The 27,756-nt window shown below is 36.8% G+C and overlaps 1 protein-coding gene across 1 annotated transcript in view; it reads left to right on the forward strand.

The window, feature by feature from the left end:
- Positions 1–6,995: 6,995 nt before the first annotated feature.
- LOC129921852 (ETS translocation variant 4-like) overlaps positions 6,996–27,756 on the forward strand; it is an 87,614-nt gene continuing 66,853 nt past the window's right edge. The window contains exon 1 of the mRNA XM_056005034.1: positions 6,996–7,339. The gene's annotated coding sequence lies outside the window, so the exon portion shown is untranslated. The remainder of the gene's footprint in view (positions 7,340–27,756) is intronic.

The following is a 27,756-nucleotide window of genomic DNA, read 5'->3' on the forward strand; positions in this document are numbered from 1 at the left end:
CAATCGCGCAAAGGGGTTGATTGCACTTGGGTCCATAACTCTCGATCAGTTGGGACCCAACTCGAGAGAGAACTTTGTTCTCTACAAATGTACACGTTTATGTAGCAATGAAACTTCTCAAAACTAAATTGAATTTATTAGTTGTTTTTTTTTTACCCCACCCACCAAGTGACCTGGAGATTGTATTGCTAATAAGTAGTAAGACTGAACGTCCAAGAAAGCGTTCTGGAGATACATACATCTTACTAAATATCCGGATATAATTCTCGAGAGAGAACTTTGTTCTCTACAAATGTGCACGTTTATGTAGCAATGAAACTTACCAAAACTAAATTGAATTTAGATTTTTCTCAAAGGTCAGTCAACAAACTGACAATACAAACAATCTCATACTATTTTCTCTGAAACAATGGGTGGTGGTGGACATGCTCCTCATGAGGTACCATATTGGAAGATCTATAAGGCAGAAGGAATACCAGAACTAGATCGCCTCCAGAGAAGATTGGCAGCTTTAGGTTTAAAGGATCCTTGGATACGTAATGAAGTTTGGCGTTTCCATCCATCTGTTAATGGAACAACCAGCTGGGGGATCATTGCTCTACGTAGAACTTTCTGAGGATTTGGAATAGCAGTTGCTGCATTGGGCTGTCACAATAGCCTTTGACATATTAACAAATAAAGGCAAAACAGATGACCATGGTCACCATTAAAGAATCTTCAGACTTCAATGAACTATTGAACTATGTCAAATGACTTGCTGATGTACAGAACAGTGATGATAGGAAAACAAAAAAACTTTCTTTGGTACTAGTTGTGAGTGGCCTGCTAAGATGATTTGTGTTTCTAGAATGTATACGACTAGAGTATACTCCAAGAAATGTAAAGTATTTATCATTAGATTACTTTCTAAATTTGGTTAAGATTAAAAATGGTGTTTAAAAAAAAACAAAAACTAAACAAATATTTAAAACTTTATCCGATCTGACAAAGTAGGTAATGTGTAATAGTGTAAGTCTTCATCATATTTTTTTTGTTGTCCTCTGTATTGTGTACAAAATGTTTACAACAGAATAAAAAAAAAGGATCATTAAATATTAAGCAAACAAAAGAAACATCAAAGTATGTGACATAATTTTCGTACTTGTGGTATTCTAATGAATGGCGAAACCGAATTGAAGAGCAGGTTTATAACAGAGATCTAGAAGATAGAGAGATGTCTACATTGATCATTTAATATTTTCATACCTGACCAATGCTTAGTAGTTGGTTCATAGTTCGTACAGAAAGTTAATACCATTATATTTTTTAAAAAATTCTCTGACCTGATTTATTTAAAATTGCTATGAATATTGAAATCTGACAGGAAAACAAAAGCCCCACAGATTCAAAACGAAATAATAGACCTGTTGGGCGATGCAGTGCTGATCAAAATACCGGTACTATAAGAGGTCATAGCGGCGCGATTTTTCTCTTTCATTGCACTTAAGTCATATCAAAAGTTGATCAAATTACTGAGCTTAGCTGCAAATAATGAATAATGCACCTGGTTTCATGTGGCCTCAGAACGAGAAAGCTGGAGGTCACTTACAGAGGCATCGGGATACATATAATGGACAGACGTAGACGGCGAAAAAAAATCTAAATCGACCACCGGAGGACAATGGTTATGCCTGCGCTGGTTGTGGCAAAATACGTAGGCCACATCCGGGGCTGCGTAGTCAAGGGGAATACTGCACTCCTCATTAAACTTCGGACTCGAAGAGAAGCCTTTTTGTCATTTCTGTACAATTACTTGACAGATTTCATTGACATAAAATATTGTCGTCATGTTTCAGTCGTAACTGCCCAGTTACATTTCAAGTGCAAACGACAAAGGCTTGTATGATGCTACCATTCTTCTAGTCGCATTTGACCCAGATGATATCGCCATAGCATATTGTTCAGAGATGCAATCCTTTAAAGAAACCTTTTCATAACGACAAAAGAAGTCTGTGTACGAGATTTTGATGTTTATTTTGATGTTTATTTTATTTCATTTATTTTTTTTCATAGACAATTACATTTTATCACTACATTTTCTAAACAATGTCACAGCATGCATCTTATTTCTCACATTGTTTGTATCAATTTGTTAAGCTTAGCGGTCACTCAAAATTTCGATTGATCAAAAATAATTTAAGAATTTCTATGACACAGAGCAGGTTGGCTTCACATTGTGTTTTTTCCATTGAGCGAGAAACAGCCAAAAGTTTAGAAATAGATGCACTGGTTACTGACTTAGCTACTTAGAAGGCCAGAACAATGTTCAATCTATTTTCATTTAAATGATGGAAGTAGAATTAAATTTTAGTCTGTATCAATATTGAAAACTTTTCTCTTAGAAGTGTTTTAGGAATGTAAATGTGTAGAATGTACAAATCATAAAACATTTCTTTATTCACTTGAAACATCTTTAAGTCATTTAATTATGTTAAGAAATTGTACAAACATTGACTTTGAAGACACTATTACTTGCCCAAGTCCTAACTGAATCAAACGCAATGACATTGTTACTAATAACTTATATAAAAAGATACACCACTTGCATCGGGCCGTCTTTTGATAAATGTACCTATACATATAAATGATTCAATTGTTTTGTCTCACTTTACATTTATCTTTTTTGGGAGGGGCCCTATCAAAATATTCTTGAACCCGGGCCCTCGGGTATCTTGCTACGCCACTGATAGATAGATAGGTAGACATGCAGACAGACAGACAGATAGATAGATAGATAGATAGATAGATAGATAGATAGATAGATAGATAGATAGATAGATAGATAGATAGATAGATAGATAGATAGATAGATACAGACAGAGAGAGTGGAGAAAGGGATAGCGTCGACAAAATAGCGCCAACTAAATAGCGCAGAAAAATATTTTTTTCATTCATTTGCAAAAACTACTTTAGATATCGTTAAATATTAATAGAGACAATATTTTTTAATATTTTATTGTTATAATTAATTTTCAGCAATTTTGCAGGAAACACTTGAGATATCTAAAAAATATAAATATGCAACATTATGCAAAAATTATAACAAGGTAAAATGTATAATTTCTAAGTATAGCATTTATTTTTATTCCCAAAAATGCACTTCAAAAACACGATAATATTCTTCCATACTTGTCAGATTTAGGCCTACACACACATATATACACATGCACACTTTCACAAAGTTAAATTGTATGCAATGTCACATAGAAACTCCATACATGTTTCCATACATTGGCAATATATCTGCAAGACGTCTAAGTTGGAGGTATTGATACACTCTTGCAGCTTTACTTCGTTCTCCAGCATTGTACATCAGAATCTTGTTCTCAGTGTTCTCCTGTTCTCTGAGGAATTGAGAGATTAACTTGTACACATTAGGGTGATGACTGTCAATAGACAGTTGAAATGCTTGGTGCCATCCCTCCACTGCATTGTTTGTTCGTAGTAGATTGTCCTGCACACGATCTCTAACATTCCATAATGCTATCGGAAATCTTGGAGTCACTCTGCGGTTTCGTCTCTGGCGATCAATATAGTTGTCCTCTCAATAGTCGTACAAATTCCTTTAAACATCTGTCAGAGCATCTTTAAGTTCTTCGAAGGCAGTATTTACAGATAAAAATAGTAACCGCCAGCTTAACTAATCCTGACACACCTAAGTTTGCCCTGGTTTGATCAAAGAGAGATGCCGCAGATAATCAAGATTTCTGATTATACTATGACACACATAATCATATACCTAAACCTTGAATGGGGTAACTACATTTTAAAATAATTGTTATGCAATTTAAATATTGATGAAAAAGGAAAATAAGATACAATTTTAAAGTACTCTCTTTTTCTGCAAATATGGCATACTTTTAGATCTATTGATATTGAAGAAGATAGAGGCTTCAAAGAAAAATGCTGCTCAGGACCTTCACTTACTAAAATCCAGTACTTTTATACAAATCATATATAAGTCCGCGCTGCTTTGTCTTGCGCTATTTAGACGGGAAATTTCGCGCTATTTTGTCGGCGCTATTTAGTCGGCGCTTTTTTGTCCTCGCTATTTTGTCGCGTCACCCCATAATCCATCTATGTCTTTTGAGATGTCTTTCAGAGCAATGTCAAGGTCGGCTGAACATTTACTGATATTGTCTTTTGTCGTATTCTGAAAATTGTACAAAAATCCAAAGAGTTTGCGATGTTCCTTCAGATGCATAAACCCCGAGTGAAGACATTGCAATGCCTTGTAAACAAATTTGGTTGAAAAAGTTCTCTCTAAATTCTGTCTCTCAATATGTCTTAAACCAATCACACAATTTTTCAAATGATGTCAGCAATTATCCATAGTGTTACTTTGAATTTCCTTGCTTGTAAAATTTACTTGAAACAAATAGTGCAACCAAAGTCCCCTAGTTTCTTATTGGGCTCACTAAGGATCCAGCCTCAATATTTTCCTTGAGCATCATCTGTGCTTCCTGCTAGTTCTTCTAAAGCATCACACAGTTCTGTAGCTTGGAATCTTAAAGCTCTACCACTTTCTATATTCCCATCGTGTTTCTGATCATGGTTGAACAGACAGTCTTTTCACGTGCTTCTTAAACAGTCCATTTTGTCGTAAATGAAACAAAAAGTGTGTATACATGTTGCAGGGTTCCAACAAATATCTTGGCCTCTGAACACGTTTTAGATAGATTCTCCTGGGTACCTGAGTGTGTCTCTTCACTGTTCTTGACTTCATCTCCTAGAACTACTGCCTTCGATGACTTGATACACATTTAACTGGGCACAAGAATAAGAACGAATACACTTGAAACAATTGATATACTAGATAACAGCTATGAAGAATTCAAACGATGGTAATTAACAAATGGGAATGATCTTTATGTGTGTAGTTCCGTCACCATGCTACTTGCGTCGGCGCAAGAGCAGTTATTACGGGATTGTTACGTATTTCTGAATCTTATGGCTAGAAGTATTAGTAGACACACAAATAAAAACATTGCAAAGAACTTGACGACTAAACTCTCAGCTTCATATAACTTTATTGACTATTAACTCTAACAATTTGTTACTGTAACATGTAGCGTAGAAGACTGTACAATATCTGTCAGTTTACAGTTAGCTATACTTTGTTGCAATTCATCTCTTCACTTCGTTGCAATTCATCTCTTCTCAACTTGCATCGAGCCATATTCCACAGAACAGACCAACGACACACTTCCCAGTGTCGCTCCAGGTCTCCCAAAGCTGAACCAAGTCGTACTCAAAGTCTACCGAATCAGAGCCGCACACGTCTTACATCGACTGTATCGACTGTAACGGCTCAAGTCCACTGTAGTTCGCTGTATAGACTTTAACGACAGCAGTTCACTCCAGTTAACTCTACCCTAGTTAACTTGCATCGAGTCGTACACACCTTTCTTCTACTGTCTCGCACCGTAGACAACAGTACCGACGACTCACTCACGAATGACTTTCACATTAACTCTCTGGCTTATAGAGTCCCTAATCGCTTGTCCAAAGTTGCACAAACACGGCTAATATCCTCTGGAATAACACGTGAGGAAACGTCACATCCTGTCGTTGTTTATACATGTCGATTCCAGAAAACATCGGCTGCAGTGTCATCTTGCCAGGGTCACAAGTTGTGACCTCTATCTGTCACTGGACATTGCTAGTACCTTCTGGAATAACACGTAGGGACACGTCACATCCTGTCTTTGTTTATACATGTACATTCCAGAGAACACCCGCTGCTGTGTCATCTCGCCGGGGTCATACGTTGACCTCTACCTATCACTGTTCATTTGTAACAGGATGTTACAAATATTTTTTTTTTTAATGAAGTGCACTTTAAAAAATACGGACAATATATAAACTGTATAAATGTTATAAAATGTTATTGCGGTCAACTACGAACTTTGCCCTTGGACGGAAAGACAGTAGGAAGTTAAAATGATAGGCCTATTCCAAACACTGTTCTAATATGTTAAAAAGGAGGGGGGGGGAGTCGGGGGTAGGGGTGGTGGCTACACATAAATCTTCTTCTTCTTCTTCGTTCTCAGTATTATGTTGGAGTGTTCATATGACTAGACCAATACATGAGATGAACTGCGCAGTGGTTTCCAAATCAGGGAGCTCTCCATATAGTTTTCTTTCTATTGGGGTGATTTGGGGCCAATGTTTTATACGGGCTTCTTGGTAAAGAGAGCAGTTTTGGAGGACGTGGTCGGCATTTTCTGGTGATACTCCACATGAGCAGCTTTCACTGGTTCCAATTTTGAGCTTCCGTACACATAAATAAATGGCCACAATTTATGAACCTCCATAAATTAATCTCCCACCTCCTTCTCAATTCAAAGTATTAGATCCGCCCTTGAGGAGAGATGGGCCGCTACCCACATTACATAACAGTTTGACAATAAAATAACTTCTGAAGGGACTCTCCATAGGTGTTGGATAATAACAGAATTTGTTACATTCAACGCTCAACATGCACACACACACACAATTTTTTTTTCTATCTTCGAATAAAAAAACTCTTATGTTTACCTAGAGTCCTAGACCTAGACATATTAAGTTAGAGTTGATAGACTTTCGCTAACTCTTGGAGGTCTAGGACTCTGGACCGATCACAAAACAAAGTTCTACCGATGTCCTTTAACAACAAATATTATTTAGTGAATGAAGCGGTTTCTACTTCAACATCAGCTCCCCCCCCCCCCCCCCCCCCCCATCATCTGTCAACTAACGGGAGCCTCCCATTCCACTCGTTGCCTTCAATCAATTCAAAGCCACGCCGCACGAGAAAGTAATCGACCAATCATTTCCCTTGTCTCAGGAAATGTGGGGATGCTGACCGGAAGCAAGGGAGGCTACTGTCGTTTGCTATTCTAAGTCGTCTTTTTCAACAGAAGTGACAACTTCCTTATTCCTTTATGAAGTTTATTGTAACTCACAAATTTAAATAGATTCGAACAAAAGAAAAAGTCAAAATAATATTGTGTTTAAAGAGGTTGTGATATCAGAAAAATAATTGTATAATGTGAGTGACATAGTGTAATAATCAATGTCATTGTAATTGCAATGATTGAAGATTAAGAATGATGGAGCAATTCATTTCGCATCTCAAAATTGTAAAATAGATCTAATAAATTAAATGATTATGCTTTGAGAAATTTAATGGAAATGTTCTGACTGAAATAAATAGTCAACTTCTAACGTGTATTGTTCTGAGTTCATGACTTATTAAATCAAGAAGTGGACTGTTCTTATTGCTTTTATCAAACAAAACTATTCACACAACTTCAAGGTAAGATTTAATCTTGAATTTACATAATATAGATCTAGATTTAGATCTATTAAGCCAGTGGCACGTCGGTGGCCATGGATAGGACAAACGAACCGGTGGTGCTGCCGAATAAGACACACTAAATGTCCAGAAAACGTGATTCGCCTCTCATTACCATTGATAAAAGAGTCTTACAGACCCTACTATGTAAAACAATCCACAAAATCCGAAACAACGGATTCGCTTATATCCGTAAGCCATACTTCTGTGAGGTTCAATTCTCTTTTCACACTAAGAAATGAACAAACAAAACGAGACCTACATTTTATGATAGTCCTATAGAAGTCGAACTAGCGTGACTGTGAATATTCTCGTATGATTCCAAAACGGGATCCTTAACTTAAAAATCATATTTATTGATGTTATGATGTAGTCATGCTTACAGCAGTCTGTAGATCCACTGTTACCTGAATTGACACAGAGATGGATTGTCTTTCTAAAACGGGATCCTTAACTTAAAAATTATATTTTTTAATGTTATGAAGTAGTTTTGTTTATAGATGGATTGTCTATCCTAAAGTGCATTATATAATTCTGTTGATTGCAAGTTCCCAGAATTTCTCAGCTACGAAACCATTGACAAATCACAATTATTATTTAAGCCGTTAAACATGTAACGAAATAGACATTGAAAGGAAACAAAAAAAAAAAAACAAAACAAAACAAAATAGAAAGTAAAAGAATTACCGAAATCCTCTGTTAAGAGATACAAATGACTGATTTGCCAGTTTGGCACAAACAATTCAGAAACATGACTGAATCTGATGAGAACTTTCTCGAAGGAGCATTCATAACTCCATTTACTCCTGGAGATCATGGCAGACGATGTAGAAACACGAACTCTTATCCACAAAGAGGCTGACTTCCTGGATATACATGTGCGCCTTCAGCTTGTATCCAGAGCGCATAACATTCAAATAGGTAGCCCTCACGTGTTATGCTTTACTCTTTTGGTAATATCAAAATAATGTAACAAGCTAAAAAGATTCCAATTGCAATTAAATATTTCTGTCTGTAAGTTTATTTACATCTAGAACTACATTACGTCATACAAACTCAGATTTGCACACATGCGGTCAGTTTTATGCATATATGTAATCAAGTTCTGTACTTAATCGTAGGGTAATGCCGGGCCGATTTCGGCACCAAATCCGCCCCTGATCAGATGATTCAATTTCGTAACAATGTAAATTTATATGTAACAGCGACATAGTAGGAAAAGATTTTTTTTTCCCCTAGAGTATAATTAAATAGAGTAGGCAACTTTCCTCCATCACTGAGACTTAGAGCTTAGACAATAAATTACCACCCCCCTCCTTTTTTTAAGTAAAGTAAATCCATACTAGGTGAAACAAATACAAACGTGGACCTCATAGGACATGTAGAATTTAAAAATACAAGTTTCAAAGGAAACTTACTGGGATTAAGAGTTAGATTATAGCTATGGAAAGGTTAATTTAGTGCAGGCTGGTATATAAAGGCTGCGCGGGGAATTTAATGTCGTCGAATGTGTGGGGTATTAATTAATGTATGAGATATCATTAATGTAGACCTAATTTTGCGGCATCCCTGACTGCTCCCATCACGTTAGGCCTACCTGCTCCCATCACGTTAGGCCTACCTGCTCCCATCACGTTAGGCCTACCTGCTCCCATCAAGTTAGGCCTACCTGCTCCCATCACGTTAGGCCTACCTGCTCCCATCACGTTAGGCCTACCTGCTCCCATCACGTTAGGTTTAAGTCCAGTTCTGCTGCTAAAAACAAAACAACAAAAAAAGGGATTGGATGAGATGTTTTGAATTGTTTTTTCTCTGGTGCTAAAGATTTGGTAGGGTCATTGGTCGATTTATTTAGTTCAACCCCCCCCCCTCCAGTACTTTAGCTAATATTTAGACAGCTGACATATAAGTCAGTGGGACTGTTTACACACATTGTCTTACGATTGTATACAGAGTATTTCTCCGCAGATCAGACGATATTGTATGACTGGTTTAAAAGTATCTAGCATTAGGGCCTATTTAAGATGTAAGCTCGGCAAGTGGACCTGGTGAGTGAAACTGTGTGATTCCATCCTGGTTACTTCTTTTTATGGTGGCTGAGAAGTACACAGTTTGGTTTATGAAATGACGATCATGAGATCGAATCTTGGTCTCTCTCTCTTCCTCTATCTTTCTCTATGTTTATCGCTCTCTTTCTCTTTCTCAAACAGTCTCTCACTTATTTTTAAAACTCTACCCTTGTCTCTTGTATATATCATCTCTATACTATAGAACTAAACAGAGTATTGAGAACCAGAGTATTGTGAACCATTGCGCTCAGACGGGAACACCTGTAACTAGTTCTAAATAATAACATTTGACAGAATTTCAGAATTATTAGAGAAATATTGAGAATAGTTCATGTACCAATTGTTGTATTGAATTTAAAAACAAAAAGTCTGCCGAAATAGACATAAGTCTATACCTTCAGGTTTTACATGCCCAATGAGTAAAAAGATTTCATAGTGTTGCTTTCATTCCACTAATCCATGCTGTTCTTGGCCTTCCTCTTCCGCTGTATATTAAATATCTCATACTATATACTCTTTTGTTTGGATGTGCAAGGCTGGCGTTCAAACAATGTGGCCAAACTATTTTATACTTTCTTGCTTTCTAAATTTGTCTTGATATGGCACCAGTGAAGGGAAAAAGGTGTGGGCGATGTATTTCCTTTGCTTTCTAAATGTTTTTTTGCTTTCGATGTATTATAAGTTCTATTTAAATGCCGTTCTTGACATAGATGCATTACTGCCTTTATTCTTCTGAAAGCGAGCCCTTTTTGTTTCGTTATATAATTAAACACAGACATGTGAACCATTTTTAAAATCAGATTTTATAAATTATATAGTACGTACTACAACATTTCTTTTAATAACAAGCGTTTTAGAAATTCCGCATCCTATACGTGTATGCAGGATTATAGTTGCTTTTGAGTAGAGTATACTTGTATCATTTTTCTGTCTTTAGGGGGTTCATTGGTTAGGTAGTATGTCTTTGATATTAAATAATATTTCTATTACTGTTATTATATTTTTAGGTTAATCACTTTTCAATTGTTTATGATTTAATACTTGTGAATTATGGTAACTTACAAATAAAAACATATTTAAAAAAAAAAAAAAAAAAAAAAAAAAGCCCACAAAAGAGGCAAGATGGCCCATAAAAGAGGCATATAAAGCCCAAAAAAAGAGGCAAAGAAAAGAGGCATAAAGCCCAAGGATTCCTATGATGATAAAGCTAAAACTGAATAGCGCAAATTCTGAGGTTTCCTTTAAAAAAAAAAAAAAAAAAAAAAATAGTTGCTTTTGAGCACCAATTCAATCTAAAATGGATGACCAATTGATAGAAGACCAAGTAGCCGAATTCTAACTAGCCTTTAGATTTTTTGATAAAGATGGTGACGGCGCAATCACCACCAAAGAATTGGGCACAGTCATGCGCTCTTTAGGTCAGAATCCAACAGAAGCAGAATTACAGGATATGATTAATGAAGTAGATGCTGATGGTAATGGAACAATAGATTTCCCTGAGTTTTTAACCACGATGGCTAGAAAAATCTTCTGTTCGTTGATAAAAAAGAAAAAAAAACGCTACCATTATCGACATCACCGTACCACTGTCTCATAATTTAAGAAAAACTGAGATAGAAAAACAAAGAAAATATGGGAACCTAGTCTTGGAGATTAACAATATACCCGTTATATCAACCGAGGGGATAATAACAACTGACCTCACAGACACCTTCAAGACCCTTAACATTCCTAAGAACATCCTCGTTGCCTGTCAGAGGGCGGTACTACTGCATACCTGCCACATCACCAGAAAATTCCTCAGTGGAAACTGTTAAAGAGACCACGATGAATTTTGTTTCTCTTTAGCGAAACTCGACCCTGGCAGCGCCAGAGAATGACTACTCGTTCATTTCTAACATAATAATAATAATGATAAAATACATACGTAAAAAAACAACAAGTTAGGGTCGTCTATCGATGTTCCTGCAGAAATGAAGATGTTTACATCTTAGTCCAACCTCCCTAGAGTATGGAATTATGGGATAGGGAAGAGTTCTAGCCCGGGACAATCGAGACGAAAGTCCAAAGCGCATACCACACGACCAGGCATCCACTAATTTCAATTCTAAGCAATAACGTCTACTCATTTAAGTCTCTATCAGAAGGCCAACAGTCGCCTTCTGGAACCTATAACCTATGTGACTTCATTATGCATTTTAGGCAAAAGTTTCGAGTGGCAGGACAAAAATCGCTTAACGGGCCGGCTATGGCCCGTGGACCGTAGTTTGGGCATCCCTTCTAAAGCAGTTGGCATGGAAATTAGTGCAAAAAAAAAAAAAGAACCAAATACTAGTTTGTGTGGAGATAGAACGAGATGTTGTATACATTTGAATGGTCAATCATTAGACGACGTTGGCTCATTTAAATACCTAACATCTAACATAGCCAAAGATGGGAGATCAATAAAACAGATACAAACCCACTTAAGCTTGGCAACCGCTGCCATGAGCAAACTGTGGACAATCTGGAAGAGTATTCTAGGCCAGTGGTCTCTGTAGTTGCGAAAGGTGTACACTGAAAGCTGAGGCTGAAAGAAGAATTCAAGCCTTTGAGAGTAAATGCTGCAGATAAAATGTTGGGTATCAGATACGATGAAAAGAAGACAAATGAATTTTTTACTTTTACAAGTCACTCTCTAGCTGCCAAAAAGGAAGAACACCTCGGTACTGTAAAGAGACGAAAGCTGAGCTGGTTTGGTCCTAGTGTAAGACACGACTGTCTAAAGACATTCTTCAAGGTCCAGTGGAGGGAGCATGAAGAAAGGGTCGACCAAAGAAAAGCTGGCTGGACAATGTAAAAGAATGGACAGGCCTCTCTCTTGATGTCCTGCTAAGATCAGCAGCTGACCGGGAAAATGGAGGGATTTGGTTACTCAAACTGTCACAGCAACCCCTACGACGGAAGTCACGTGACTAATGTTAAAAAAATAAAAATTCCTTAGAGAGAAGACCAAACTAATAATTTCGTTCTATAAAGATTAGCGACAAACAAATTGTAGAGTACTAGCTATATATATAATATACACACAGTGTAGATCAATAGATCAATATGTGTCTTTACTGTTTACCGAATGACTGGAAAAGTAGGCCAACATTAATAAGGAAATGCATAATTATAACGCTTCATTGACTTTAAGAACTAACACATGAGTAAAAATATCGCCTCAGTGGAGCCAGATACAAAATGACACACATATAGATCCTTTACAATCTAAAGTATTTTTTTTTACAACGCTTCTATTATCTCGCAGCTGTATCTTTCATGAATGTTTATTATTATTAATTTTTTTTTGCCATCGATTTTTCCACCACTTCTACTCATCCCATTGTCATCAAATTTTGCATACAAACTCATGATCGATGTCAACACATGAATCAATAAATAAACAAAAGCAATTAGTCGTAATTAATTAATTTTGCTTTTATATCTATAGTATAAAAAATGTACTTAAAGAAGGGAGATAAACATTGTGTAGAGAGTTAGGACTTTCGCAAAAAAAAGTAAAAATGAACAATAGACTACAAACCTTCTACAAAAATATAGTCACATACATCAGTGCACGGTGGCTGAGCTGGAAAGCATAGGCTTCCGAACCTGGGATCCCGGATTTTCATCCTGGTGAAGACTGGGATTTTTAATTTCGCTCTGAGTCCACCCAGCTCTAATGGGTACCTGACATTAGTTGGGGAAAGTAAAGGCGATTGGGCGTTGTGCTGGACACATAACAGCCTCGTTAACCGTGGGCCACAGAAACAAATGACCTTTACATCATCTGCCCTATAGACCACAGAGGTCTGAAAGGGGAACTTTACATACACCAGTGTCCGCAAATGAGTGTAAATGTTTAATTGATAAAAAGGCTAAAATAATAAATGGTATAAAAAATAATTAAGCAAAGCTTATAAAAAAACGCAATAAAAATATAAAAAAAAAATTATTTGGCGTGAATTTCACTATAACCGACGCAAAACACATAGTTTCTACTTTTTAGTGCACTTTATAGAAGCGTTTATATATATATATATATATATATATATATATATATATGAGAGAGAGAGAGAGAGGCTATATATAATCTTGAACTATTTATTTTTATCAATATTATTAAACATACTGAGGTCTTGAAGTACATTTTTGGTTTTCCCGGACAAAATGCATAGAAACTGTGTATTAACAAAATAATTAGGGGAATAATAGAGACTATTAACAAAATAATATTAACAAAACAATAGCTATTTATGTTTATCAATATTATTAAACATACTGAGGTCTTGAAGTACATTTTTGGTTTTCCCGGACAAAATGCATAGAAACTGTGTATTAACAAAATAATTAGGGGAATAATAGAGACTATTAACAAAATAATATTAACAAAACAATAGCTATTTATTTTTATCAATTTTATTAAACATACTGAGGTCTTGAAGTACATTTTTGGTTTTCCCGGACAAAATGTATAGAAACTGTGTATTAACAAAATGGCTGCCTAGTCGTGCGGTTTGCGCGCTGGACTGTCGTTCGGATTTATCGACGGTCGAGGGTTCAAACCCTGCCCGCTCCCATCCCGGTCGTCCTGCGGGAGGTTTGGACTAGGAAGTAAACTATCTTCAACTCTGAAGGAACATCCGAAACATGTGAAACATATTACAAGCAAATAATTTGGGGAATTTCTTTTTTTGGTTACAAATAACTTAGTGGTCCATGCTGGTCAGTCGTACATTAGGTAACACACACACACACACAGACACACACATCTGACGTAACTATGTGAAACTATTGCGGGATAACACATAGTGACTTTTACATCTTTGTTTTAAAGGATGTCCAATACTCATGTCCATATAATAGACATACCTAGTTTTGAACAAAAGTGCACGCTTTCAGAAGACCGCTGTTAGCCTGATAAGACAGAGAAACGCATATTGAGTAAAAAAAAATTTTTGCATTTATTGGACAAATACTAAACAAAGTTATCATTACTGAAAATTATAAAGAACTATTTGAAAATGGCATAAGATGACATGTTGTTTTTTATGACAAAGAGAAAGTGTTAGGACTCAATCACATTCAAAGCAATCATTTATGAAATTCCACCATGTTAATACTGTAATATAATCAATACTGCAAGTAAAAATACTTACTTTGAAACAATAAAGTAATTATTTTTTTATGACTTTTTTATGTGGGGAGTTTTCAAATGACATTTATTTCGTCCTTGATCTGACCTCACCTTAAAAACAGGAGATGTGGGCGGCCAGACAGCAATATGCGTTTTATTTTCTTGTACTCGGAATTTCGAAAATGCATTTCTTTTGGTGGCTACAGCGCAAAATCACGCTATTCTTAAACAAAAAGTGCAAGGCAAATATCAAATCTGTTATTCACTACACTTTATTGATGGTGCCCAGCGACTGGTAGGAATGCCAGTGTGTGAAATCTTTTATTTGGGAGAGGGTTAAATCCACCCCCCCCCCCCCACAGCGGCTACGCTCTTGGAATTTAGTAACTGTAACTGTAGGTTTAATCATTATTTTTTTTTATGTATTTATGAATACAATATTTTGTGTTTACTTCAATGAGAGATCGTCTTACCCTGGTTCCCTTGTTCCCCCCTATCCTTGTTCCTTCATTGACCCTGCCTTGAAGGCTATCAACGCTCGAAAGTAAAACAAAAAAACGGCGCTTGTAAAGGAGAGAATACAACAGAAATTGGCACGACGAGACCTAAATATGTCCTAACCTAATTTCTGACCCAATTTCTGACCTTTGATATGTTTCTGTTATATGAGATCATTTGGTCATCCGATTTTTATCTGCATGCCTTCATCTCCATGACATCATCTGCCCGGATCTTTTGTTTATATTGAACACTGCTTTTTTTTTATAACTTCAGCCAGATCTCTGTGTTATACATAACCATAGGCATTGTGTAAATAAAGATGACATGTAATCGTATTTTAAAATCTATTTTGAAAGCTTAGCCTATATATGCATATCTATCTATCTATCTATCTATCTATCTATCTATCTATCTATCTATCTATCTATCTATCTATCTATCTATCTATCTATTACATACAACGTAAACACATGATACACATGATATTGTGATCAACTCCAAAGCATGACCACATTTTAATTACATTACCCATTAAAATTGTCTATTTCTTAAACGGTTTTCTCCCTTATATTACTTATATAGAAATCATGCAGACGGACAAAAGACAAAGTTTAAAAGGCAATCTAATCGAAAAAGGTTGTAAACAATGAGGTCATCGAGAAGTACATAGAAGTCTAATTCATAAAGCGATGGTTGTGAGTGTGTATGTGTTTCGTGTGTGAATGTTGTTCGTATTTGCATCGATATTTTTTGTGTTACAGTAGTTACGCTAAGGTGGTTAATTGTAGACAAAGTAAATTTCCATTTGATAGGACCAATAAAAATTATCTTATGATATCTAAATAGGAACTTGTCTTTTTTTTAATTGTTTTTGTTCTGTTAGAATAAAGTAGGTCATTATGAAGCTGCTGGTGGTCTATAATTCTCATTCTATCTACTTCTTGTACTACTTCCGTGCAACAAGGATTCTTTCCTGTGAGGTTTGAACAGTGTAGCTCTTCTATTTCACTCCAGCGTATTTCTATACAAGACGGTGCGCATGTGCGTCTATTAATTAAGTCTTCAACTTCATACTGAATACTAAGAAACATTTGAGGTGAGTGCGGGAATTTCCTTCAAGCTTTTTAAAAATATACACAATTGATTTTTCACTATGTGGCCAATGATGTTGTATTTTTTTCGAAAAAATATACATAAACTTTCAAATTTCTAGAAAAATTCTTAGAGCTTTTTTTTTTTTAAATCCGTGTCGAGGTTCCAACAGTTCCTGTACCCATCCAAATTTTAATAGTTAGTAAGAGAAAAGTAAAGGTGGTTGGTCGTTGTGCTGGCCACATGACACGCTCGTTAACCGTAGGCCACAGAAACAGATGACCTTTACATCATATGCCCTATAGATCATAAGGTCTTACTTTTGTTTTAAGAGACTTCTAGGAGTGATCGTAAAAAAGAAATAAAGGACCAACAAAAGCTGGGTTTATATTCTGTCTATAATCTCTAACAGCCCCGTGAGAGTATCCGTAATAACAGATATTTCATCACTACACAGACTCTCTATGACTATATACATATTTAAAGTTTCTGACCTTCCTTCAGAGATGAAGACTTGTATGTCCGAGCCTAAACCTTCTGCAAAACGGAAGTGGACGACGGCGGGTGAGGTTCGAACTCAGGACTATTATGACGACTGTCCCAAGCGCATACCACACGATCAGGCAGACTAATAAATCTATCCACCTAAATTCTAAAAATATAAATTTACTAAATTTTAAATGAAATTGTTAAGCAGCTTGTAGAATGAATAATGTTCACTGCTCATACAATTACGCAATACAGATAGATTATTTTCTATATTTAGCTGATTGTTTTTAAATATATTTTAATTATTCAATTATTTCTCTGAAAATGAAGATTTTATTATACAAGTTTTTGATTATTCTCTCAAAATTGAAGAGTATTACAATAATCCTAGACCTAATCCCCGCAGGACGGATCGGGAGTTATGTGGCGGCGGGCAGGGTTTGAACCCGATACCTTCGAGACGACCGTCCAGAGCGCATAACCACACGACCAGGCAGCTCAAACTTCCTGGTTAATGGGACCGCGTTGAGCTGGCTACCAACTCGGTATCATCTAAGCGTGAGTCAAACTAGAACTCATATCACACGGCAACCCAAATGCTAATTGTCATAATGAAATTGGACAATGTAACATTTAAATGTCTATTTTGGTTTCACTTCACTTCTGCTGCGTTGACCTGGATGAACTCTGCACTTAAATAGTAAGGCAATGTTTTTGTTTGTGTCGCGTGATTTGGTGTCTGACTTCATGATCAGACGCAGGCTAGCATGTTCCCACGGCCTGGTCATGAAGTGGCTAGAGCCAGAGAAGCAACAGAGTCTATAAGCTGGAGATTTCTTATCTCCCTTTTCTGTGTTTTTTTTTTTTAAAGTTCTTCTCACTATTTCCAAACGTTTTCCGACCCAGTTGGCCAGGTCTGATCACGAAATGGGCTGCATGAAAAAAAAAAAAAGATCATATCTGAAGATTGAATCTGTAAAAAAATGGCCTTGGAAATGTTCATTTTGGAATACGTTACAGTTGAAGCAATTGAACAATTGTATACTTGTCAAAGTCAAATTGATCTGTTTGAACATGGTTACGAGTGAAACTTACACGAGTGTAATCGACTTGTGTGGTATTGTTTTCGTTTTTTTTTTTTTCAATATACAATTAATGTATCGATTCTTCTCTTCCCACATCGATTTTATAAAGAAGGTGGGTAAGAGTTACGGACTAAGCATGAGAAAAGTACTGAAAAAAATTTTTTTCCTCACACCATTCATTTTAAGGTCGACCGCCTCTTTCCGAGTTCCCGCGCATTTTATACCAACAAAATCAATTATTTTTTGCTACCTTGATAGCCGACAACAACATTGAATAGATAGGTTTATTAAAAACTTGTATTTTTGTGTTAATTCTTTGTTATTTTGTTTCGTTTGATGAAACTCGTGGCCCAAAAGTTATTGGTTTTTAGACTTTTTACTTTGGACCAGCAGGCCTTCTGCATGTATGTCCGTTGGATTTCTTTAAGTAAAAAAATTGAAGTATTCACAAGATAAGAAAGGCTTACATTTGAGAAACCTTTTCAGTTTTATGGAACAGATGAACAGTGAGTGTACAGGCACAGAGTGTACAGGCACTTGGTATGATCATTGATGTACTGAGATAAATACTGAAAATAGGGATTCAGTTTTACAAGCAGACGTCAAGTGACAGGTAAAATAATTGGTTAGGTAACCAGCGAAATGAGCGGCAAATTAACCATTGACTTAACCGGTCAAGTAACCAGTCAAATTAGTGTTAGGTAAGCAATCAAGTAACCAGTCGAGTAACCCACGAGAGAATCATTCGAGCTGGATTAGAAGGAAGGAGAGTTCAAATCTCTGACAGAGGTTTCGTCTAGGCAAACACTCGGCCACTCTAGCTTTGAAACAGGGGCATGGTACGAGAGGCGTGAGACTGAGAGGTTCTGTATCATACTTGCAACCTGGACATGGGAGGTATTTAAAAACAAAAAAACAACACTTAATATACATAAATATCTATAAATATAAATAAACTCTCCAGTTGGAGAGCTCTTACGAAGGTACACACATTGGTGACCCTGAGAGAGAAAACATTTGTCGAAGTCAGGCGCAGAAAACGTAAAGAAAACTTAAATAGACACCTGGCGGACAACGGCTTTGTCTTCTTGACTTGTCGAAAAATAAGCAGGTCGCAAATGGGTTTGAGTGGCTCACTCATCCTTTATCTTCGGACTCGAAGACATTGCCATTATTGTTATACAATAATCTCGTAGACAATGAATTGAATTCAAAGACAATGGACTAAAATAATTAAGCTTCTCTTCTAGTTCGAAGATTAATGAGGAATGCAGTATTTCCCGTGGCCAAGCAGCCCGATCTGTGACCTACATATTTTGCCACTTCCAGGGCAAGCATAACCATTGTCCGCCGTGTTCGGTTAAGATTTTCTTGTCGCCGTCTGCATCTGTCCTCGGCAGCGGATTTTCTTTTGATAATGGACTAAAAGACCGTGTACTAAAAGACAGTAAACTAAAATACAATATTCTAGAAGACAATGAACTACAAGATAGTAGACTAATAGTAAGGAAAAGCCTAACAGAAAATGGATTAGTAGCCAAACAAAACCAAGAGACGAAAGATTTGGTACACTATGAAACAATGCTGAAAAGATTAAACACAGAAGGCAACGTAAATAAAAAATAAAAATTATATATATAGTTCGTCCATTGTGGTTCAATGATGACCACTTTTGTCATCCAGGGGGCTGAGGGCTTTGCCTTGGGGTTTTGTGCCTCCTCATGTGGCTAGTGAGATATATGTGAGCCCGGAATGTTCGGCTGACCACAGGGCAGGTTATTCCAGCTGGAGCTAGTGTCATTGACCTTGGTTTATTTTTTCTCTGGCGTTTTTCTTCTGCCAGCTCTGGTCTCTTGTCCTCTGCAATCAGTGCGCAAGTTTTTACAGTAATTTATAGAAACATAAGAGAGAGAGAGAGAGAGAGAAAGAGAGAGAGAACGTGCATTTAAAGATAAATGTCTACCAACTCAGAAATCACAACCTACTTTTAAAAATCTAGAGTGTTTGTTTTTTTCCTTGCTTGAAATATTCCATCAGAAATATGGGCCAAAATATTGACAAGATTCAGTGCAAGGCCATTGTGGTTGGGAAGGTTTTTTTTTTGTTCTTTTCATTTCATTGTTCATTGATACCTATATATTAATCCTGTTTCACTGTAAGGCTGAATTAAGACTTACACAAATAAAAAAAAAAAATTGACAACCAAATTGTCTTCCACATTTTAATCTGTGGCATTTTTCAGTCTCGAGAGACGATCTTTTCCCTTTTGCAATTATAAAAGGCCGCATTTGAATTTCTTTGTTTTGTTTAGAAGGTACCGTCAGAACTGATTTCCATTCACGCCCTACAGGTGATGGCTCGGAATCCTTGGTCGTATCTTATGTAAGAAAGATATATGAGTTGAACAACACATTTGTACACCAGCTTGGATAATGTTTTGTTTATTCATTGGCTAATTTAGATATCTCTTTCCTCTTTGGTAAAATAGAGTTCTTTTATTGAACTTGTATTTGTATGTCCCAGCCATAGACATATATATATAGACTGGACGACAAAGAACAAATTATTATCGGAAATATTTGGGAAAAGATAAGTTTGTAGATCCACATCACAAACCTATATATATTTGCCTATGTCTATGATTATAAAACAAAGACAAAATATTGGGAATATGGCAGTTTTGTACTTTTCAAAACTAAAGATCAAAGGTATATATTGGCTGAAATGTTAGTCCTAGAATTTATTGCTCAATCGCCGCCATTTTTTCTTCACATAGATATAGTACATAAAACATATTGACTCCCCCCAAATAAAAATAAATTCCTACTGCCAGTCTATATTTATTTATGTCTATGGTCCCAGCATTTGGAACAGGAAATGGGCTTTTATTGTTATGTGTTGTTGAGTATTTAATTCGATTTCTTTTCTCTATTCCTAAATACTGGTTCAGTGTGTTATAGACTAAAAATAGATTTGCGATTCAATCTTCTGCTTTTTTTTTTCGAATTTGGCAACCCCCCACCCCTTACCATTGAGAGGAATACTCTAGATCTATTCTTCAGACTTTCGTTTTCTCTGTCTCTCTCTCTGTCTCTCTCTCTCAGTCTCTCTCTCACACACACTCTCCCTTTTCTCACTTTCTCGTTTTCTTTCGTTGTTTCTCCTTTCTCTATTTTTGCTCTTTTCTCTTTAAGTATTTTCATTATCTGTCTCATTATTTCTCTTACTCTCTCTAATATCTATCTTCTTATCTCTCTTCCTCATCTTCATCCCCCTTCTCTCTCTCTCCCTCCCCCCTCTCTCTCTCTCCCTCTCCCTCCCTCTCTCCCCCTCTCTCCATCTCCCTCCCTCTCCCTCCCGCCCTAACCCTCCCTCCCTCTCCCCCTCTCTCTATCTCCCTCCATCTCTCTCCCTCCCTCTCCCTCTCCCTCCCTCCATCTATCTCCCTCTCTATCTCCCTCCATTCCCCTCCCTTCCTCTCCCTCCCTATCCCTCCTCCCTCTCTCTCCCTCCATCCATCTCTCTCTCCCTCTCTCTAATTCTCCTTATCCTTCAGTTTTTTCTCTCTGGGAACTCAAAAAAAATATTTTGTTTTTCAGAGTTTTAATGGCTAAGACCCGAGCTATATGTTTCTTTCGTTTGAGTACATGTTTGTGTTTGTATGTGTGTTTGTGCGTGTTGGTTTATTTTGTTCTCTGGAGTCCACCTCAATCACAATCATTGGATGAGGAAAAAAAGGAAATATTTTGTCCAATCCACATTTTACGCGAAAAAGGCGGGAACTATTTTTAGAAAATTCTTTAGATCAACCGATCAACATTTATACTAGGTATCATAACTATCGTATGCATTATAAGTATCATATGTATCCTAAGCAATGTATAAATCCGAAGTGTTATATGTATCCTAAGTATCATATGTATCCTAAGCAATGTATAAATTCGAAGTGTTATATGTATCCTAAGTATCGTATGAATGCTAAGCAATGTATAAATCCGAAGTGTTATATATATCCTAAGCACCCTAGATATTCTTTTCATCCTTGGTATCCTGTGTAGCCGATGTGTCATAATTATATGTTTTATAAGTATCATAAGGATTCTACGCATCCAGAGTAACCTAAACATTGTAAGTACAATAGAGATTCCTCCCTACTACCAGATGATGTAAAGGTTATAGAGTGTATCATGTGGCCAGCACAACGACCAACCGCCTTTACTTTTAGGATGGCTGCCTGGTCGTGCGGTTTGCAAGCTGAACTGTCATTTGGATTTATCGATGGTCCCGGGTTCAAACCCTGCCCGCTCCCATCCCCCGTCGTCCTGCGGGAGGTTTGGACTAGGAAGTAAACTATCTTCAACTCTGAAGGAACATCCGAAACATGGAAAACATTTTACTAACACTTTTTCCCAACTAATGCCAGGTACCCATTAGAGCTGGGTGGACTCAGAGGTGCCCTAAAGCTCCAGAAAGTATTCACCAGAATTCGATAGAGAGTAATTCAATCTGGATTATAGAACTTGATCTGCTCTACATAGTTATTTAAAGGCATTGAGCTTTAAAGCAAAAAAAAAAGGAGGATATTCCTGACTTTTTCAATGACAATTATGCAATACTGCAATTTTCAAGTTCACTTTAAAAAAAAAAAGGGGGGGGGGGGAAAGCATCACGTGCTTAAATAATTAAACAACATTAAAAAAAAATTCACTGTGATTTGATAAGCAAAAAAAAAATGGTAGTAATGGCTCATGGGCGTAGCCGGGGGGGGGAGGGTTGGGGTTCAACCCCCCCCCCCGAAATGAAATCCCCCCCCCCTTGGGGGGGGGGATCGGAATTTAGTGAATGATTTTTTGCTTTGATTTTGTTTATTTTAGGTGAGATTTTAATACTAAACCATCAATTGCCCCAGCACAACCAATGGGGTTTTGAGTTTAAAACCCCTAACAAGGGGGTTTTGAGTTTAAAACCCCCTACCAGGGGGGTTCGAGTTTAAAGACCCCTACCAGGGGTTTTGTGTTTAAAACCCCCTACTAGGGGTTTTGAGTTTTAAACCCCCTACTTGGGTTTTTTGCAGTTACCCCCCCCTCTTCTATAAAACAAAACAAAACAAAAATGCAAACAAAAAAAAACCTAATTCCAAGAGCACAGTTAAGGGAGATTTTGATTTTAAAACCCCCTCCAAAATTTACGATCAACCCCCTCTTCAATATAAAAAAAAGTTAATTACGCACTCAAAATGTTATGAGCGTAGCTAAATGGGTTTTGACTTAGTTTTTAGTTTAAACCCCACTTCAGCGGGGTTTGAAGGTAAAAAATACCTCTTTAATAATAAAAACAAAGCAAATTATACACTCAAAATGTTTTGAGTGTAGTCAAAGGGGTTTTGAGTTTAAACTCCCCTCCAGTGGAGTTTGAAGCTAAAAAGTACCTCTTCAATATAAATAAAAGCAAATTACTCACACTAAAATCTATGAACGCAGCCAAAGGAGTTTTGAGTTTAAACCCCCCGCCAGGGGGGTTTGAGGCTAAAAATACATCTTCAGTGTAAGAAAAAAAGCAAATTACGCACTCAAAATGCTATGAGCGTTGCCAAAATGGGTTTTGAGTTTAAACCCCCATTCAGTGGGGTTTAATGCTAAAAATACCTCTTCAATATAAAAAAAGCAAATTACACACTAAAATTATTTGAGCGTAGCCAATCCAATCGTGGGTTTTGAGTTTAAACCCCTCTTCTACAGATGGCGTTTGTTTAAAGTTTAAAACCCCTCCAGATGGTTTTGAGTTTAAGATCCCCCTACAGAGCATTTTGAGGTGGAAAACCCCCAACAGATTATTTTGACGATAAAACTTCTCTTTTCGATATAAAATCTAAAGCAAACTACAGTCACTTAATTCCAAGAGCGTATTCAAGAGTGGTTACACATTTTACCAGTGGCAGGGCTCCCTTAATAAACTGTAGTGAATAGTCATCTGCCGAAATTGAAAAACACTAAATGTTGCTCAACAAAGATGGCTAAGACAGATTTTAGTAGTCAGTTATAGAGATCGGGTTTAAATCAAGGAAATCCTATGCCGAACTGGGAGTCGACCCTTTAGTAAGATTGTGAGAGAGCGACGCATGAGGTTTGCGGGACATGTTCTCCGACAAAATGAATTACGCATAAGAAGAGTTGCAATGATATCTAGTATAACTTGACGCCACTCATTCATTGAGGTCCTCATGGCAGGTGGAAAGAGGCTTCAGACATTACCAGTGACAGATTCTTATGGAAACAGCTTGACGTCAAATGCTCCGAACGGCGCGGTAGGGTCTAAGTCAGTAAGAATAGCACATTAGGTTTTTGAAATAAAACTTTTTAATAGCAGGAAAATGCACTGTAGATACCTCAGAATATGCATTTTGCTGGCTTTCAATACCAGAAATAGTGCTTGGCGGCTGGGCTTCGCCCCGCGCTAGCGCTTCCCAGACCCCATTGCTAGTAATGGCAGGGAATCAACAATTTTATAGAAACAGCTTGACGGCAAATGCGCCAAACGGCGCGGGAGGGTCTAAGTCAGTAAGAATAGCACATTAGGTTTTTGAAATAAAACTTTTCAATAGCAGGAAAATCACTGTAGATACCTCAGAATATGCATTTTGTTAGCTTTCAATATCAGAAATAGTGCTTGGCGGCGGGGCTTCGCCCCGCGCTGGGGGAGCTCCTAGCGCTCCCCCAGACCCCCTTGCTGGTATTGGCGGGGAATCTACAATTTTTCCACTAACTCATGGAAGAACCTATTCTAGGGCACAATAAACGTCTTCCGAAAGAATGAAGGGTTAGAATGCAATAAAGATTATTTACACACACACATATAAATACATATACAAAAAAAATTCGCGGGGGGGGGGGGTCGGGAGGTGGGAGAAAAAAATCCCCCCCCCCGAAAAAAAATCCTGGCTACGCCCATGTAATGGCTCACCTTTACAATAGATCGAACTCACGCTTCCTACAAAAACAAACTTTAAAATATTCTTTATTCTGTGGCCAATACAAAACAAAAAAATTCTAAGCCTAGTATTTGCCCTTGTCGAGAGAAGGTTGTGGCACCTGTTCTGTCTGTGTGGTATTAATTGAGAGACTAGAGTTAGGTTAAGCGCTTGACTTCCAAACCTGGAGTCCCGGGTTCGAATCTTGGTGAAGAGAAGACTGGGATTTTTAATTTTGGGATTTTTAGGGCGCCTCTGAGTCCACCCGATTGTAATGGGTACCTGACTTAAGTAGGGGAAAGTAAAGGCGGTTGGTCGTTGTTCTGACTACATGACACCCTGCTCGTTAACCGTAGGTCATAAAAACAGATGACTTAACATCATCAGCACCATAGATCGCAAGGTATGAAAGGGAAACTTTACTAGAGCTAGACTTAGAGTTTGCCTCTAGAGGTAAAGATTCATGTACAATCTGCAAGAATTTAAGTGAGGTTATGTTTTTTTAATCGTACACAGTATTCACTGAATATAAAAGTTTCTGGAAATAAATAAAAAATGTTTCAATAAGTCTGAAACGTACGCATTAAAAAAACGGAAAAAGGCTGAAAAATGTAAAGGAGAAAGACTGAAAAATGTAAAGGAAAAAAGGCTGAAAAATGTAAAGGAGAAAGACTGAAAAATGTAAAGGAAAAAAGGCTGAAAAATGTAAAGGAGAAAGACTGAAAAATGTAAAGGAAAAAGGCTGAAAAATGTAAAGGAAAAAGGCTGAAAAATGTAAAGGAAAAAGGCTGAAAAATGTAAAGGAGAAAGGCTGAAAAATGTAAAGGAGAAAGACTGAAAAATGTAAAGGAAAAATCCTGAAAAATGTAAAGGAAAAAGGCTGAAAAATGTAAAGGAGAAAGGCTGAAAAACACAAAGGAGATTTTCACAAAAGGGAGACAAATCCACCAATATCAAGCTTCTTTTATGGTATCCGGTGTACAAAATATGATAGCATTAATTAACTATACATTTTTGGAACCATATAAACATTTTAGCCCATTTCACTTTCGCACTGTAGAATCAAGTTAAAAATCAAAATAGAACTAAGCGGCAGATTACTGTGAATGACGATAAGTCTGAACATCGCCAGTATGTAAGAGGCTTGCTTTTTTTTTTTTTTTTTATAATGACATCTTTTGCACGAAGTAGTTGTAACTTAAGTATTGGGGATGAATCAATAAGGAAATATCGGGCAAGCGACTAAATACTTCAAATCTTAATTCGTATAAAAAAAGATTAAGAAAAGGAAGGGGGGGGGGTAATTATTGTTCTCAGAATGAACACACTAATTGCAGTCTTAAAGACACACTGACCCCCCTCTCCCCCGCATTTTACATGGCAGCAATTTGGCACTGCCGCTATACCACCCTGGGAGAGTAGGTGTCGGTCCACGTGCCTAGGTCAGACTCACCCTTCAGTGACCAGTGGTCCGTGCGCGTGTCCGTGTCTGTTAGTGCCAACTGCATACGGACGGATGCCCAGGATGTCCAGACAGGAGTGGACGAAGGTCACTGAATGGAGGAGAGTGAGTCCGGGGCGGAGGGGGGAGAAAGAAATGTCCAGGACTAACACGCACATAAAAACTGGAAAGAGAGATCAAAATAAACCAAGATTTGGGCTTCGATAAACCAAGATTATGGCTCTAACCCAATCAACATTTGGCTTAGATAAGCGAAGGTTTGATATAGATAACTCAAAATTTTGATAAGATAAACAAACATTCTTAAGATTTGGCTTAGAGATCATTCTAGATTTTAGACATGTTGAAGTCTAATCGTCAATTACTGATACAGAAATTATAGGATCGTCTTCAAACAACAACAACGCTAAAAACAAACCTTCAAAACTGATATTTCTAAAACAATAGCCTGTATGTTGATTTGTTTTGTAAAAAAGTTTCTAGTTTTTATAAAAAGTTGCTTAAAAGTATTTATTTAATTCCTCCTTGATCTAGTTATAGCTTAATCTGGACACATCATTGTAGCTCTCTACGTTATTTGAAGTTAAAAAATAATTCACTAATTTGATATATTTGTTTTGATTTTTTAACGAGAAATTTTTTTATCACTTTCTTTAATACTCTATTTCTAGGAATTGTTATTTTATTTTTGACAACAAAATGGAAAGTTAGAATATTCCTTTAGGAACTTAACGTATACAAACAAAATTATGAATAACTAAAGTTTTTTTTTTTTTCTTATTTCGTTGTCCTTTTTTTAACGGCCTCCGAAAGGGGAAAAGACGCTATTAGTTTTGTGTGGAATGTCTGTCCGTTTGTCCGTCTGTCCGTTCGTCCGTCCCGTTAACTAGAAAAATCTAAAGCAGTTTTTTCATAAAAATACACCACTTTTACAACTATTCATATCCACTATTAATAGTAACAAACACTGGAGGCTCTTTAGTATACGCAAACAACTATCTACCATATTTTGAACACATTTTTGCAAACGGTTTTAGATTTATTGTAAAACAAAATAAATCTTATACATTCGTATTGTTAAGTTAAGTAAGTCCTGTTATACTAACTACATACGTTTTTAAGAGAAAATATCTATTAAGTATGCATATAAGTTGGACATAATTTAAAACAATTAATTAGTTTTTCATATTATCTTGTGAACTGTAGCCGTTGCGTGTGTACAATTTAAGCAATACGAGATTCTCCCTTTACAAAATAATTAGGCTATAGATGTAGGCTCACATCTAACCTCACATTCACTTTCACCTATCCTTTGGTCTGCTGGACAGCTGGGGCACCACACAAGATGCGTCAACCTTCTTTCTCCATTCTCCATTCTTCTCTGTCATTTGTCTTTAATAGAATTTCATTCTGATGTTCTTTCTGAAAATGTTGAAACCTGCCTTTTTATCTGCCTGGGTGGACCACTTCGGCGGCCGATTTTGAGTTTTTGTCTCTGTCTTTGTAGCCTTGTTTTTTTTTAAGAAGAGGAATATACATTAATATTAATACA

The sequence above is a fragment of the Biomphalaria glabrata genome, chromosome 11 (assembly GCF_947242115.1).
Source record: "Biomphalaria glabrata chromosome 11, xgBioGlab47.1, whole genome shotgun sequence".
Taxonomy (NCBI): Eukaryota; Metazoa; Mollusca; class Gastropoda; family Planorbidae; genus Biomphalaria; species Biomphalaria glabrata.